The sequence below is a fragment of the Trematomus bernacchii genome, unplaced genomic scaffold, assembly GCF_902827165.1.
Source record: "Trematomus bernacchii unplaced genomic scaffold, fTreBer1.1, whole genome shotgun sequence".
NCBI lineage: Eukaryota > Metazoa > Chordata > Actinopteri > Perciformes > Nototheniidae > Trematomus > Trematomus bernacchii.
The window spans coordinates 445,773-462,359 of NW_022988111.1; positions in this window are offsets into that span (position 1 = coordinate 445,773).

The window sequence follows — 16,587 nt, forward strand, 5'->3', positions numbered from 1 at the left end:
TCTTTTAGGGATAATCTTAACACACTGCCAGATTTATTTAAAGTGAATGATCCTTATATATTGCAACATATGTGGCCATTCATTCCTTCTCTACAACTGTTAGCCAATTAAAAAGTCAGTTGAATTACCAGACAGGAGCTCAGGCCAAGCCTCTCGTGTAAAAGTCAAAAGCTGTCTCCTACACTTCGTCCTCTCACACCTCCTCTGTGGGAACATCACAGTGCTTTACTTCACTTGTACTGAATGTTAAACATACATTCAATTTCCAAATTAGTTTTTTAGCAATTCAGTTGTCTACGTTTGAGACAAGGGCTACATCTTCAGATATGTGATTGTCGGGAAAGTTGTAGTGGTGATGAATGCTTCCCTGGCACGGAGGGGGTGTGCGTGAAGACCGCTCGGGAGGAAGGAGAAGGGGAAATGATCAAATGTGGGCGTACGGAAATACATCTGTGTAGAAAGACCCAAGAGGCCCTGTTACAGAGCCGGTCGATATCTGTAAGCCTTACATTTTGATTGTTCTGCACACACAGATGCAGATACAGACATGGGCCGATACGATACATGACACACACACACACACACACACACACACACACACACACACACACACACACACACACACACACACACACACACACACACACACACACACACACACACACACACACACACACGACCAAAATACAATCATAGTTGTCCCACTGAGAATAGCAACAGACATATTCATTGACATACAAAGCCCACCTATGCATCTATGTTTTACTCACGTCCAGCTGCTGTCATACCTGATATCTTCATCATTGGCACACAGTAAACCCACACAACCATCATCATCCTCGCCCTGAGGTTCTGAAGTTATTGACATTAGCTGTGTTGTTTAAAGTGGAGTGTACTTCATTTTCAGTTGTTGTTTTTTGTCCAGTAACCTCCTGGAGCACAATTTATTTGGAGTTTTGTTTGACTAAGAGTGAATGTCGCAGTTATGGAGAAAGATGTGGAGCTGTGTCGTCATCGTAACATTGTCTGCCAGACAGCTTGAACCCATCGCTGTGGGTTAATTTACCCTGTTGCAGCTCATTATGCATTCATACCCACTTAATGGACGATTTGAAAGCATGTAACTTTTCCATAATCAATGTGTTATTATGTTGTTGTTTTTAAAGTAGGGCTTTCAAGACTTCAGACTGCCAATAAGCTTTACCAGAGGAAATGTTTTAAAGGTTATTGAGGGAAAATAGACAAAAAATCTAAACTCTAAGGAGAACTAAACGCATTTTGCTCCTCCATTACCTCAGTCTGGGAGGTTAGAGGAGGTTAGAGGAGGCTGAGCGCGCTGAGGGCCAGAGAGACTGTGTCTGGGGGCTGAACCCAGATCCACATCTAGATCCAGGCCATTCCCACCCGTCTGGCTCTGGCTGTCCACCAGCACAAATCAAACGCCCAGATACTGCTGGATGTGGTCTCATAGTTAAATAGCAAAAAGAGGAATCCATTTCGACAGTATCAAACTTTGTGTTGAGGCACAGTGTGATGCTCATATGTGGTGATCTTTTAAATAGTGTACACACGGGGAAACGTTCACGTGTGTGTGTGTGTGTGTGTGTGTGTGTGTGTGTGTGTGTGTGTGTGTGTGTGTGTGTCTGACTTCCGCTAGATGTTGAAACTCGGCTGTGTCTCAGGAGTTACAGCAGATTGAGCCGTGAAGATTACCCAGAGAGCTGTGCGATGTGCACGCGTGCATGCGTCCCAGTTTCTGATGCATGAGTGATCTACTCATGGGTATAGTGGTGGTCTAATGGATAGTGAGGTGGGCTGAAGATTGGAAGGTTGTGAGTTCAAATCCCGCCAGGAACACCACCACTACCCTTGAGTAAGGCACTTAGTCCTTAGTTACTCCAGGGAGAATGTCCCTATAATTGGTAATTGTAAGTCGCTTTGGATAAAAGCGTCAGCTAAATGTAATGTAATATACATTCGCACTACGCTTTTGGGAGAGAGTTTTTGTTGTATTTATGCCATGAACTGAGTGCCCTCTGACAAGTGCATTACACAAAACATTTAGGCTCACATATATATATGTATATAATCACATCAAGAACCAGGCAAGTGAGGGAAACTAACAAAGGCATCTCTGCATATTGTGGAAACCTTCTCACAAGATGACAGAGCAACACGAGCCAAGCAAAAAGTTTCACCAAACGTGACACAAGATATTAATATAGGGTACTTAAAGGTAGGGTAGGTAAGTTTGAGAAACCGGCTCGAGATCGTTAGAATTTGAAAATACACAGCCGGAAAAAATCTGCCACTTCCTTATAGAGCCCCTCCTCCAACACACACGAACGTGCACATGACCAATGAGGGCACGAGATAAGTTTGTGCACAGATGGAAGGCTGACAGGCAGGTAGGCCATCCAGTTATTTTAGCCGGGCCGGCTAAAATGATTGGTCGTGCTTTTTACAGTACTACGGCTTCCACAGATAACATTTTTTTATGGATTTTTTGTCAAAGCACTTAAGATATTCATTGCTATCGGGATGTTAAGAGCATTCCATGGAATATAACAAAAAGTGTATCTCGAGCCGGTTTCTCAAACTTACCTACCCCACCTTTAAGGTTGTGCCTTCAACTTTAAATGTATTTGTTCAAGAAGTTCATAACAATTACGTTTACACACAAAACAGATCACAAATAGTGTCATCAACATCTAGGAATATGAATTTTGTGTGCTTTAAGTCGGTTGCCGTTTATCAGGGTCTTACAAGTCCCTTATGGCGCGTTTCCACTACAGCGCGCAGCCCGGTTTAAGAGGGCTGTGACGTCAGCGGCCCGTTTTTAGTTGCGTTTCCACTTGGCCTAGTACCGGCCGGCGGGTCCTAATTCACAGTTTTTCTGGCCTCATAAAATCGCGGGTCTAGGGCCAGAGACAACGAGGCTGAGTCGGGCTGAGTATGCTAAACTAGAGAGAGCATCGCTGGCAAGGGGGCTACAACTACAACAAGATGGATATATTTGACCATGATTTAATTGTAATACACGTTTCAAAATGATGCCGAAGTAACAACATACTGATACCGGTTAGTAAAAACCATGAATTAATGCTTTGTCAAGTCTGCAGACAGACGGCAGGCGAAAAAACCTTTAAAATGCGTGTGTTCTAAATGGAGATTGGCTAAGCTAACGCAGTATATGCTCCGACCGTCCACACTCACAACAACGGCCTATACAGACATAAATAAAGCAGCGACTGTATTCACCATGACACAGGCAGTCTGTGGTTTGTACTTGTTTAACTTTTGTCTAGTTTCTGAACATATATGAGGAGCTGTGAGCTCTGAGTGCTAACAGCTAACGGCTGTGTTTTTTTTTCTGGGGTTCTCTGAAGATCACGTCACGGCTCCGCCTACACTGCGTTACTATAGATACTGCCCCAGTTCCTAAACTGTAATGGAAATGCGCCATAAAGTGAGCCAGTCCTAACGAGGCCCAGCCCACAGTGGAGACACTTGTAGGAACATCTTTATGTCCAGCATTCCCAAATGGGTGTAAAGTGTACGTCACTTCTTCCGGTGTCCACATAACTATGTGTAACTATATATATTTTTTTACTGAGAGGAGAATCACATACAGTTACGCAGCGTCCACACGGCGGCGTGCGTTGAAGCTTGCCGGCGGGCGTGTCTGAAACTCGACCAACACCAATCACATGAATCTCCCGCCCCGGACACACAAGCACGCGGTTTGATTGGCTAGAGCTTGTACTGGCATATGATTTAATTAGCTGACGCTTCCGTCGAAGCTTCAAAAGTAGAACATTGCTCTACTTTTGAAGGGAGCAACGCAAGCAAAGCGAAGCAACGGAACCACAATGCAGTTCGGCAAAGCGTGACGTCACCCCATTCAAAGTGAATGGGCAGAAGCCTTGAAGCTTCAACGCACGCCGCCGTGTGGATGGGCCGCTACAGTAATACAGTACATCGATTCTGGCTTAGCTTTTACCACTATCTTTTGTTTCTCAATGTAGAGGATTTCTTTCATTGATTCTTCTAACATACTGAAAAAAAGACTGGCCATCCTTAGATTTAATTAAATAAGTAACCACTGCTATAGTCGTAAAGCTTATTATTTATCCAAGATAAGACAATCATTATTTGTATTGGCATTCGACAAATTACAGCTGAGCCTCAGTCATAGAAAAGCTGCCAGACCTCATCCAAAGTGCAGATTATGAATGCTGAAATGAGAACTGTGGCTATATCATGGTTAAAATGATAAGGTAATAAACCTTCCATGCACTGTTGCTAATACCAATTGAGCTCAAAATGTGATTACAAAAAAGCCTTCACTATCATGTTTCAGTTTTCCAGAAAAACTAATAAAGAATCTCTCCATAAAAGAAATACCCGGGTCAGGATGAAGCCAATGACACAGAGGATAGTTTGAAAAGGGGGGAGGACTTCATCTCTATATAATAATGCCATTGAGGTCTTCTGTGGGATAGTGCTCAGATAGTGCAGTACTCCATGCTCTGACTGATGGCCGCTCTCATGCATACTGAATAAGATTCTATACAGAGAGTTAATGAGTGACCGGCGACAGGGAAATAGCCAAGAGGAACGTAATGACTGACATGTTCGGAAGTAGGTCAGGAGATATTTTCTACATCGTGTTTTCACGCAGCTGAGTGCCATCTATCCACCTCCTCCTGTTCCTCTCCAATCTGCAGCTTTTAAAGCCATCTCTTCCTCCCCCATCTCTCCCACTCCCTCACCGTTTCCTTCACTGCCAGTTCATTGTTACCTAACTCTCCCTGCCTCCATGTCCTTCCATCTCTCAGAAAATCCCTTTAACAGAGTGAGGACCTTTTCCTCTCCTCCTCCTCCAGGCATCTATTTGGTGCAGTTAATGGATAGTTGAGAAATGACTTCCGGCAGCGGGGGGAGAGAGAGGAAGGAGGAGGGCCTGCGTGGGCTCCTCTTTTGTCTGTAAAATACTATGGATAGGAGACAGGCCAAATCACATCACAGCCCTTTAGAAAAGCTCTGGACACATTTTCATACTGCGCACATACCGAGATATGCTCTATTGAATTTGGTTCCTTGAATATAAGAGCTATGAATCTTGGTTTAAGAAGCCTCGGAGTCTAAAATGATCGCTCATTCAAGCAAGGTTTACCTTTAGAGAGGAGGCACTAGCCTTTCTAATGTGACAGGAACCTTTAGAGGGACCTGGCCCACATACTGCTTTCCACTCTTTCTGGCCTTCTTCAATAGGCCAATTTAGATTATTCTTTTTCAGACTTTGTAGCCTTCCTCCCCTCTGCCCCTCTTCCTCCTCTTTCTCTCTTCCATCATTATTTTGTCTGCGGTATCATGGTTGGCTTGTTGCGCCCTCAACTCCTTGCCTGACTCGATGTGGATCTAATGGAGAAATAATGACTACACATCTCATCTTTAACTGCTGGCTGATCAGGCTAAGAAGTCTGTGTAATCTTTCTCTGGATCCTAATTGATTTCCAGAATAAAAAGGCCTAATAAGATCCAGGGGAATAGTCATTAGGGTGTGTGAGACTGGGTGTCCTTGCCTCTCCCGTAATGAGGCCTCTTACGAAACAGTGAAAGAAATGTCATTAGCCAAGGTAAGAAGATACCTCTGCGAAAATGTGACAAAACAGGCCAAGCTGGTGTTGTGCAGAAAGAAAGAATGTGGGAAACAATGAGAAGCTCAGGTTCAAATGACGCCTAAAGCTAATACAGCAATCACTGTTTGCTCTGACACAAATGTTCAAGGATAACAAGGAACGGCTCAGTGCCTTTAGAAAGTCGCAAGAATAAAACACACTAAGTACATATTATATGATGGAGTAATAATACATTTATCATAACAGAATCCATGTGAATTTATTATTTTAAAAGCGTCAGATATTTAATCTTTTAGCCAGCAAAAGGTGGGATTGACTTGGTGATTACCATTACTCCAGTACTCCAGAAGGGTAAATTGAGGGGTGGAAAAAAGAAAAATCCAAATGAGATGGAAAAAAGATTGAGAACAACTACTGCTCAAAACACTAAATCCAAACCCACTCTACTCCTCCGGCACAGAAACCATCTGTGTGTGCATAGAGAAGGTAACTCTGAACTTAACTCTGTCAGGCTCATCTCTTTGTTTTAAAGGAACTTTTCTCAAACTAAATGAGTCCCACAGGTAAAAAACATGATGTCAGTAGAGCACGTTTTTAGAAGAGGAAATGTAAGCGAACATTGGAATAACCAACTACTTTTTCCAACGTTAATGAGTAATACATTTTTGCTTAACGAACTTGACAAGTCATACTGTTTACATGTAGAAAAAGCATCTCTTCACACTTCAAGATGTCCCTAAGCTGAAGATGCCTGAGCTCTAACTGAATCTCATTTACTGCGTATCAAAACTGAGGTTTTACCATAGACTGTATATATAAGGGTTTTACATGCAGTGCTTTCACAATGGCAAGTATGCTGCAAACTGAATTTGCTTGAAATGTCAGTGCTTTTGATAGACACCATAGGCACCATGAAATACAAAAAGGAAATAAGAAGACTTGTTCACAGCTGCATGAAAATGTAACAAATTGTGATGAAATAGAGGTGAAACACTGCAAGTGCAGAAACAGTTTGCTATGAAAATGCTTTGTTTCACATTATAGAGGGGAATAGGCTTTTTTAACAACATACATTATAGGATATAGTTGGGGAAAAGGGTTTGAATAATCACATTTATGATGTCTGCTTCTTTTTGGGAGTGGGACAAAGTTATGGACAGAGAAAGAGGGAAAGAGCATGCGGGACAAATGTGACATTAGAGCATCTTAAATGTCATTGATCAAGGCTGTTATGGCTTTAATAGGGATACTTTACATAGAGCAGGGTAAATGATGTGGCCTTGTAACCATAAAGCATGTTAAAATGTGTCATAAATCAATATGAAGAGGTGGAATAGCATAGATCAGATATGAGTGCCCTCATGTCATTCGGCAATTTGACTGAACATTGTTTTTTTATTCTAAAAATAGATAATGTCTTGCTTCCGAGAGATTCTAAAATCCTCCTTCATATCGAGAAGCAAAGTACTGACCTCCTATTTCTCCCCGTCCCTAAAGCAAATAGAAAGAATATTTCAATTGTTCAGCCTAACACATTTCCTGATGGGAACCAAATCTGAAAAATCTTCAAAAAAGCCTGGACGAGAAAGAGAAGAAATTGGGAGGACAGAGCAGGGAGTGATAACTGTGCATTCGAGAGAGGCAGAGAGATAGACACAAAGCGGGGAAGAGAGGGAAAGCATTATATTCAATAATTTGATCTTATATGATACTCTGTAAGCTTGAATGAGCCTATTTCCTGTCATTGTGTGAGGGAATTTAAGGAGTGTCTGATGAATGTGGGCTCATGCAGCAGCAGGTACATTAAAAGAACAGACTCTGCCTAATAAATCTCCGCTTTACGGCACTCATAACCACATCTTGTAGAAGATAAGACTCTTTCTATTCATAACTGATTATTTGCCCATGGAAGGATTCATAATGGTTTGGGAATTGTGTGTGACAGATGGAGTATTGGCCTTCTTATTGTGTGCCATAAAACGCTTCTGTATCCTTCACAGGGATTTGAATGACTATCCAGAGAAGGAAGCAAACGATTGCTCTGTGAATCTTTTATTATTGTCATTTGTAGCACAGGTCTCCACTGAGCCTGAATTAAAGAGCAAGCAATCATAGATAGCAAATGTCTGTGCCTGCAGGGCTGCAAGTGGTAGGTGTGCAGAACCACGCACAGAAGTAGACGGTTGAGTGTGTGATCATCAGCCATCCCACTGAGGAAGACAGCGGTGTAAAATAGAGACACAGAGCATGTGCCTCTGGCTCTCCTTAGTGTTGCTTTCCAGTGTCTCCTTTAGTTAACCACTGTCTCTCTGTACTCGACTTACAGTAGCAGTGGTGCAGAAACATAAGAAAACAAGACAGCTAGGGATAACAACCAGCAGCCAGCATTGGAGGAAAATAAGTGCCTGCTTTGAGTCAGCTTTACTGTCGCACCTACTTTTGATGTCCGGGCAATGAGCAAAGACTTTACTTTTTAGAGTAATGTGCCAGGAATGTGGATGCACTTCCTTTAAGGGTTCCTTTAAGTTTCATTGCTATAGCAACATTAATATTCAGCTCAGGTTGTCAAAATGGCCAAATAAAGAGCTGTTTCCCTGTAGTCACTCTGCTGCAAACTAGGCATAAGTGATATGGAACAGCCTGTGAGTCAGAGAGGGAGGGGGAACATGTGTTTGGCACATCTGCACACTATTTGATAGTTGGTGCTTGAGAAGACTAAACATTTATCTGCAGATCTCTATAAAGTATATTCATTACTCGTTATTCTCTAATAGTTAATTAAAACATCCCTTTCAAGATTTTCAAAGGTTTATTGACACATCATATTATACACAACTACGGTGTAGTTATGCAATGAATGAAAAACTTGGGTCGCAGGTTCCTCAACAGTGCATTACAAGACATCTATCAATATATGTGTATACCTCCACCATTAAACTGTCATATTCTGCACATTTCTTATACTATACATAAGAGTATAATTCATATGTATAATATCAGTTAAAATAAGTGCTTCAACATAGTTAACATTGCAGGAAAGCAATATATTAGACATTAAGTACTTTGTCAGGATTAATATTTATCTGTAGATACCCCCAAAGCTTTTTTCTTATTTTAAAGAAGACCTTAACCTAAAGTATTCGTTAATGTTCAAATAAAGGTTCATTCGTTTTTCTGTTTTGCAAATCCTCCTGTTAATATCTTTGTACATCCGGCACTAAACTGTTTTATTGTAGAGATCACTTACAGTATCTTCTTGATTTTTTATGTGTCTCCCATCACCCAAAACCCCTGACTATTCTTTCAACTCAGTATTTACATTCTTATATTCAAAGAAAATCAGTAATATCTTTAAAAACTACAAGTCCCTTTCTATCAGCTGTGCACCGTTATGGTGTAAATATAACCTATCTACCAATTGGATCAAATATAAAAGTCAGCCGAATTAGTATTGATACTGCAAGGAGACGTATTGTGTGAAGAGAAATTGAAGATGTTATTTAATTGCTGATATATTTATGATCCACGTCACATATTCAGTTTCCGTGGCAGTTCTTCCAGTTTGTCTAGAAGTCTTCTCATCAGAGCTCTATAAATAAAGAACTACGGCAGATGTGTAATATTTAATGCAGCCGAATCGTGTATTACAATGCCTCTATGTGATGACTTTCAAAGAGAAAAGCAAGCACGCGCAGAATAAAGTATTATTTTCTTCTTTTTTAAAAAATGTTTTTCGGATTTCATATCGCATTAACACCATATCCCAACGTGGATTGCGGCTAAACAATCCAATCACCGAGCTTAAACCATAGTTGAGGATCTTGGGTAATCAGTTCAGTGGGTGTGTATCTGTTTCCGGTTATTTTATTTTGAAATTCAGTTCCTGACGGACGCCAAAAAAGCCAGAGATTATAGAATTAAACAAATAAATAAAAACAAGGATAATTGTGTGTTATTGTTGAGTAAATAACAGTGTGTTATTTAGAAAAGAATAACAAATTAAAAGGAAAAAAAGATTTAAATAATATACAGATTTCAGTATTCTGAGGCTCTGAGCCCCATTTCTTCTGAAAAACAAACAAACAATAAAAACAATAATCGTGGCTTGATATTGAGTAAGAACATGTTTTTATGAACCACACAGCTTCCGGTCTTCCAAGACCCGACCGGACAAAAATACGTGGTGCAGGCACGAAACATACTACCAATAGAAATACATTGCTTTTAAAATCGTTCTGTGTGACACGAAAAGGGGAAAATGGTGTTGGTGAACACGAATCAATAGATTAAATGTCGTGACTATAACACAAAATGCCGTGAGACTGGGTTGAAACAGCAGAAAGGCCTCAAACTCCTTACTGCAGGTGAACGTTTTCAATGAACGCAGAAGTCTCCCAGATGAGATTTTTAGCATTTTGACATTTACCATGTTAGCAGACCCAGAATGCACCTGTGGGTTTGTTTGATTTGTGTCACTGAGCGTGCACTGCTCGCCGGGAGGTGCATAACGTGACGTCACTGTTCAATTAAAGGTGGGGTAGGTAATTCTGGAGAAACCAGCTCGAGTGCGCTAGAATTTGAAAATACACAACCGGAAAAAATCTGCCACTTCCTTACAGAGCCCCTCCTCCAACACACACGAACGCGCACATGACCAATGAGGGCACGAGATAAGTTTGTGCACAGATGGAAGGCTGACAGGCAGGTAGGCCATCCCGTTACTTTAGCCGGGCCGGCTAAAATGATTGGTCGTGCTTTTTACAGTACTACGGCTTCCACAGATGAAATTTTTTTATGGATTTTTTGTCAAAGCACTTAAGATATTCATTGCTATCGGGATGTTAAGAGCATTCCATGGAATATAACAAAAAGTGTATCTCGAGCCGGTTTCTCAAACTTACCTACCCCACCTTTAAGGTAGATCACACATTTTTCAATAGACCAAGGAAGCCTACAATATGATCGATAACTTTTATTGTATTTTAATCTGTAAGGAATGCACTTAAACTTGCAAAAGGTAACCCAAATATATTTTCTTTTTTTTTGGATTGACCATGAAAAAAGTGGGTCTAACCATAAATGTTTACAGCAACAAGAGCAAATGTAAACATAATACTTCTACCCCTGTCTGCCCCATCATTACACCAACAAAGCTTCCAGTGTGTGTAATTGGGAAGTTCAAACTACAAATGATTAAAAAAAAGGTTATTGTTTGTATTGAGACATAGAATAAAATACAGTAACCTCTGTGTGAAACAGAATACATGGAGCCTTCCTGTTGTGAACAAAATATTGTGGATCAATTTAAAAGTGTGATGAGGTGGACACAGGACACAGGACTTATGTTTATAGTTTTGGCCAACATTTACAGTATATCGCTTATACAAAAATGGTGCTCATCAAGTGAATTGCTGAGACATCAGAAGGGTTGAGAATTTAAACTAAACACAACCATGAACCAAACATGTTTGAAACATGTTAAGTAAAGTTATCTTGAAACGTCCAAATTAAGTTTTGTATGAAGCTATTATACATCTACATTTTCAGGTGATATTTTTTACTTTACCAGTGGTTGTATCCCACATATATCAGAGGGATAATTAATAACATTTCAGGTTTATTCTACTTCCAAATAACATTTAAAAATAAGTTACAAATAAATATCTCAACCTTTAATTTTTAACAGTTAGAAATAATAGACAAAACTACACAAAAGAGCCGATTTGTAATAGATTACAGATATTTAAATAAAATATATTATTGCTTTGAGAAATGTGTGAGATAAAGCATCAGTGCCTCTGAGAGACTCTGCAGTAATGAAAGTGGTGCAGAGCTCTGGTCCGTTGACAGTGTAAACAGCACACAAACGGCCGTCCTCACTGTCCTCAGAGGGGGATGGGAGCCTGGCAGCTCTGGCAACAGAAGCACATCTACAGTACACACAAACACACCAGTACAAATACAATCATCACCCGTGGAGTCATTTTGATTGGTTTCCAGCTCTCTGTTAAAAAACCCCCGTAGTAAGTAAAAGCAGAGCCATCACTGAGATGTTGAGTACCTCTATAAAAATAATGCGGTCTCCCTGCATCCCTTTATAAAGCCACACCGACTGAGATCTCATAAATACACATATTCCTGTTTATCTGGAATAACAGCCCTCTGTTCGGCTCTCTCTGTGCAGATCAGCTGTATAAATAAATATGAGCTGTTACTTTCTATGAGGGGAGGGACTCGGGGTAAAACTGATGTCTTACACATGCTGCATGAAGGCCTGGCAACCTGCACGGTGCATGCACACACTGCTGCATCAGCACTTTCTCTCTCTCACACACAGGTACTCAGGAAAGATCAAGAATAATGTGCTCTTAAGAAATTGAATTCCTTTACCTGAAGGCATGTTCGCTGTGAGTTGTGTGTTTGAGAATAGGTAGGTGTCAGCTCATACATGCAAACCTCCCTGCTGACCTTTGACCCTCACATTGGCTGTTCCCATCATCCCATTGTTTACTCTCCCAGACCCAATCAGCCGCCCCAGGATCGTCTCCCACGGCGACCGCGGGGCTGGCCAATGAGCCGAGCTCTCCTGGTGCTCTGTGCAAACTGGACTTGTTTCAAATGTGTGCTCAGCCTCAGCCTTAGCCTCAGCAGCCACACACACACACACACACACACACACACACACACACACACACACACACACACACACACACACACACACACACACACACACACACACACACACACACACACACACACACACACACACACACACCACACACACACACACACACACACACACACACACACACACACACACACACACTCTCTGGGCCTGGGAGCCAACACTGTGAGCCCACATCGTGCTGTTAAACTGAGAAACTGTCTGCCTCTGTTTGCCCATTAGCCGCCAGCGAGTAGGTCGAACATGTCCTTACTCCTCACAAGGGCATGGAGAGCTGATCTGCAGCTCCTGAGGTGCATTACATTGGTTCCCAGGTTTAATGGATTAAAAAAGTTCATGCTGCTGTTTTTATTGATTTGCATTCCCTCCTTTCCGATAATATTTCTATCTTTCTCCTTGTTCCATTGCTTCCTGTTGCCTTTTTGTTCATATAAAGAATGTTCTACTCCATTGTTTTGTCCTGCCTTCCTATAGAATTTATTTTCTGCACAAATCCATCAATCTGTGGGAGATGAGTTTTAGCCTCTTGACTACGGGTTCCTCCGCAGTGTTCCTCGCTGACATCCTCTCTATGTCCAGCAACTCTTTACTTCTTCTTCCTCCCTTGCTATCTCACCTCCACACTCTCCATATCTGTTCTTCTGTCTGTTCTGCCGCCTCCTGCTCCACCTCCCACTGACAGACAGACTATCACATATTCAGAGACTTCAAACATGCTCCTTCCCAGAGTGCTCCTTGGAAGAGAGCTCTAGAACAACTCTGAATAAGTCATCAAATCAGCTGTGTTTTTCTTTTTTACCTATCTCCTGGTCCGTGCGCGGTTTTCTCTCCACTCGCACAAGTATTTACCTCTCCCTTCAGTTGTTCCATATCTTACTTTTATCGTGCTTACTCTGTCTCATTGTTGAACTTTCCCCACCTGTTTATGTCCATCACTCCTCTGCATCCATCCAAAATATTGCTTTACTCGATGTGTCACACATTTCTTCTTTGTCTGCCCACCCAGGGATCTGACAGGATACTCCAATAACATCCTGGCTCCAAAGGAATTTCCACTGAAATTGTCTTTCCCTTTATTATTTCATTTACAGCTCGAGAAAAGTGAACATCTGTCTCGACATACAGCAGGACGACAGCTGTAGCGATTGAATATATACATAAAACACATGCAGTTGCTCGGGGCTGCAGCCAGTAGGAAAGACAGGTTGGTTGTCGAAGGTGTTGCTGCTCTCCCATCTACTCTAAAATAAGTTGTTCCCATGGTAACTCTGCCAGGTCTGTTAATTGACTGTCAAAATGTGTGATTCTCCAGGATGAGGAAAAATCCTGCAAACAACTGTATAGCATGGAATGAATAGGCAGGTAATCGCATCGCACATCTGCCACCAGAGATGACAGTAACAGCTATCTAATGAAAATGTTAATCATATGAGCTATAATGAAATTGTAGAGCCTGTGGACCCTCACACAGGAGTACAAATGTGCAGAGGGCTTTAATTGAGAGTGTGTATAGTGGATAGATGTCTTAAAAAAGCAATATAATCCAATTTAGCATAGCAGCAACATAACCTACCCACACATGGATGGCAGTGACGCACATCTCCTCTGTATAAATCTATGTGGGATTGTTTGAGAGAGCAGGAGTGTGTTAGCATGTGAGTGAGAGCCTCGTGTTGCCCGAAGACACCTTGTCCTTGTTCTCAAATAATCCACAGCGTGGAATGATACCTTGAGAAAGGTTTAAAATGGATGAGGCACAGATGCTTCCTGACAAAAAGACTTTTCAAAAGGGTCTGACTTAAACTCTGGACATCAGAAAGAAAGTTTAGACGCCTTAATTACCATCCTGTAGATGCATCAGAAAGAAAGGCAGCTACACATCAATGATACATAACATCCTGAGTCATTCTGTAATGAAAATAAATAAATAATAAACATCAGCAATATTCTAATTATCTGGACAATGTATATCAAATACATTTTGATTATAATTTGTAAACTAAAAACTAACAAAGGCAGATATCTGCTGTTTGTTGATGAAGAAGCTCCAAAACACTTACTAATGCACCGACTGTTTCCCCTTACATGGAATAATATTAAGTATCTCAAAATTGAGCTTAAGTGGAGTATATGAAAAATCTACTGAATAGCTTTCCACCACTGAAGGACACTCAGATTAGAATAAACAAAACAAAAAAATGTAATTGCTCCCCACCGTCTAGCAACACTAATAGCAGCATTAAAGTCTGACTCGGTGTGACGCTGGGCTTTGTTTCCTTCAGTGTGAGCTATTGATCCATGGCAGTCTCGATAAAACAACAGTAAACAGCACAGAGACTGTATATAATCTGCTCAGGTAGCACTGCAGCTTTAAAGCACACACACACAGACAGGTTGGGGATCAGAGGAACGAGAGGCAGGGATGTTAATCTCTCCAAAACACACCTGCATGCAAGAGAATACACCGTCGCATTACAGACACAAACTGCCTGCTTTTTCCTTATCTCTCCTTGACGCTCCATGTTGCTGCCTATCTGCTCCACCCCTTGTCACTCCACATTCACATCCACACATACCCCTGATTTGTCTTAGTTGTATGCCCAGTGATGAATAAGTATCCTGGCCTATTATATTGCTCATGTTTCTCTATAACCACAAAGCGGGCTGTGTATTACACTTGGAAGCCACATCTAAAGCAGACCCTGTCTCTTGTTAACAAGGGCCCTCCTCAATTACTCTCCATCGAGACACTTGCTAAAATAGCCACAGTGCCCTTCCTCCCCCCGACCCGCTCCTCCTCTTCCTTCATCCATCCACCTTTATTATTTAGAACCATGGGGATCTGTGTTGCCATGGATCCTGTCGTCATGGCTACAAACAACTACGCACATGTACAGGAAGTGGAGAAGGACGAAAGAAAAAGGAAAGAGTTCAGGGCGATGAGGGGGCTTGAAGGAAGCTTAACATCTGCACTGTGGCCATCCAGCTGTGATAAGTCGCGGGGGTCAGGGCGGGGGGGTTAAGTCGGAGGGGTCGTCCATCACATGTTCAATGACAGATGGAGGTCAGGGTGAAGCATGAGCCAGATTAAAGCATATGTGTGGGGTTCCTGCTGGTTGTTTTCTTGATGTCTCACAAGGGACATCTCAGAGCCTTTTGCTGGTCTAACCTTCATCACTTTCCGAGTATTCAGAGAGCGTCTTGCATTCATTCATGACAGGAGTAAACTCTGCCCACATTTCAAATCTCCAATGTGTGTGTACTAACAGATAAAAGGTTCTCCTCTGTCTGCACAGCCTTGAAGGACGCAGGGTGATTTACATAGAGCTGATAAGAGTGGAGTTTTATCAGTGTTGACGGATAACTGACGGTTTAATTCGGCCGTGCTGAAATGAGTTTGCAGGCGCGGCCTTGATTTGTGAAGCATTGCAGTGACACTCCAAGGATCCTGTGGAACGCTTTATTCTCAGTAATATTGAGCAAAAGTGGTGTGAAATTGAAGCACACAGAGGCAGCATGTGGTTAGTGGTTGAACAACAGTTTGAGAGAGGTCACTTCCTCTCTGCAGCCGTTAAACTGGAGGGGATTTAAGGACAAAGCGTCTGTATGGGGGCTTCCTCTGTCAAAAGGAACTGCCTTTGATAGTAGTTCCTCCATGGCATCTCACTAATGAGGGAGTTCTTCACTGGGCTGTTGATCAATAGTGGATCAATTGGGCTCATCTGATTTTTATAAGGCTCCAAAAATTAGCTCTATATGATTCAAACATGGACCAAGCAGGATTTAGGTTAAAAACAGAATCATGCAATTGAAGAAATGCATTGGAGGCAAACAAAATTACTATGATGTTAGCTATAAGTTATAGTGTGAGCACCAAATAAAAACATTCTTACCTAAATACTATAGGTCTGAGTCATCATCCTTTTCCTCAATTTTTTTTAATGATTTCAAGGTAGGTACAGTAGGCATTTCATAATGTTGTCTATAGCTCCACCTTGTGGTTTTAAGTCAGAGTGACAAGAAACTTCTTTGAGGATTTTTGTGATTTTGTGTCCGTCTTCTTTTTCCCTCTTACTCTCTTTGTCTGTAATACACAGCTTCATCTTTTAAATAATTTCTGTCCTTCACTTGCACCACTAAAAGACACAGAAAACACCTGACACAAGTCTCCTCTCTATCATACAATGTGGGTTCAATCCACAACCTCCATGATTTCATAGTGCATGTTTTTGTCTCCTGTTGTTGACAGCATTTCAC